Source organism: Vigna angularis, chromosome 8 (genome assembly GCF_016808095.1).
Source record: "Vigna angularis cultivar LongXiaoDou No.4 chromosome 8, ASM1680809v1, whole genome shotgun sequence".
Lineage (NCBI taxonomy): Eukaryota > Viridiplantae > Streptophyta > Magnoliopsida > Fabales > Fabaceae > Vigna > Vigna angularis.
Window position 1 is genome coordinate 4,764,770 of NC_068977.1, and position 1,925 is coordinate 4,766,694.

A 1,925-nucleotide genomic window follows, 5' to 3' on the forward strand; every position below is an offset into this window, starting at 1 on the left:
AAAGCCACCTAAACAAAACTGCAATAGCGCGTAAGGACGGGCATTCCTGTCTGACTAGGGAGCCGGCCCCACGCGCCAAAATTGCTATTGATGCTTCTATTCTCTCCTGAAACACTATTTTAAAACAATGTTTAATATCTTCGAAGGTCTTATTTTGGTGGATTTGTATCATCTCGTATTCTTAAAATTCTTAATTGGATCTATATTTTCATAAAAATGAATCAATAATGTCCGTTAATTTTAGTGGATGACGTTAAATTTAGTGTATCATGACATACTAACGAAGCAATTAATTATAACGTGGTGCATGTGGTGGAATTTATTTTATTTTAAGTTTTAAATAAAATACTTTCTAGGGTCAGCACCTCACAGCACCTCCCGTACTTCGCCATCTCCGGAAACAAGTTCACGGAAAACTCACCATAATCACTGTACAATATATATCACTCTCACACTCTTCCTCTTCCAAATCCTCTCCTGACTTCAAACCTTCCTCACCTTCTTCTTTTTCATTCTAATCATATTATTTTTATTTTTCTCAAACCACTGTCAGACATTCTAACAAAACAACACCAACTCCTCCATTAATCGGTAATCTCATTCAGATCTATTCTCTTTAGTTTTTCATTTTTTGTTTTATATATATATATATATATATATATATATATATATATATACATATATATATATATATATATATATATAGTTTTTTCATTTTCACGGTCATGTGTTGACGATTTCTCCCCTTTTTTTTGTCCGTTTGTTTCCAGCTTTGCAGTATCTGAAAAACTTTTCTTTCAATTGGTTTATGGGAAGATCCGGTTGATCCGATCCTCATGGGAGCGATTTAGGTTTGCAACCGTGTGATGACGTTGTTTTGGTTTGTGTTCTCGGACTCGATATTTTCTTAAACCTCATTTTGATGTTGCAGCCAAAAACCATGGTCATAGACTGTTTTCTTAAACATTGCGCGGAGTGATGGAAATCATTCATATCTATGCCCTCTGATGACTTGGGCTTTGGGCACCAGAAGATAGCTCCAGGAACCGCTCAATCACATGCTTCTAAAACAAATCAAGCTCTTGCTCCATGCTTGAACCCTCCATGGAGTGAACCTGAACCCCACGAAGATTCAGAACAGAACATTGAAATTCTGTCGTAGTACGCATTCTCACACTCAAGGTTTTCAACAGCTGTTATAGTTTCGTCACGATCCTTAGTACTATGAGAAATTATGAACAAAGGCGACAGATTCAACCAATTATAGCAACTCCAAAAACCTTTTAAGTTGTAGCCAAAATCACGATCGAACAAATTTTCGTAACCTTGCTTACCCACACAGGAAGATTACAGACCCAATTGTCAAAAAATAAATTGAATTGAAAAGTATGACACTTTCTCTCCAAGTTTTCAGCTTTAGTGAGAGACAATGGAATTGAACTCCCCAAGAACGAGAAATTCCACTACAAAAAGGGAAAGTGCAGAACTTTGAATTGGGAGAACCCATAAACGAAATTCGAATAGGAATGGAACCCAATTGAAAACGAGGGAGTGGATTGAGAATGTGGGAAAAAGTGAGAAACTTGGAAGAGGAATGAGACAAAGGATCGAAGAAAGGAAGAAGAAAAGAATATTTGGTCTTGAGACAATTTTTTATTTGAAGTTGTTGGATGACCGTCATGTTCATCTAATATGAATTTATTTAGTTGAAAGATCACGAGTTTTAATAGTTGAGTTATCATTTCATTTGTTTAGCGAAATTTAATCAATTGTAAAATTTAGAGATTTGATCGTTAAAAAACTATAAAATAGTTGGAAGAAATACAGTTAAGTGAAAATCTACTAATTTTTTTTATGACTAAAATGTATTTGAATGAACAAACTTATATATATGACTGGACAAACAAAATGGTAATTAGACAAAT

At 34.5% G+C, this 1,925-nt stretch overlaps 1 long non-coding RNA gene across 1 annotated transcript; it reads left to right on the top strand.

The window, feature by feature from the left end:
* Nucleotides 1-366: 366 nt before the first annotated feature.
* Nucleotides 367-1,712, top strand: LOC128193598 (uncharacterized). Its single transcript, XR_008244944.1, has 3 exons — nucleotides 367-591; nucleotides 771-851; nucleotides 932-1,712. It is a non-coding gene; the product is annotated as an uncharacterized LOC128193598 (long non-coding RNA).
* The last annotated feature ends 213 nt before the right edge of the window (nucleotides 1,713-1,925 follow it).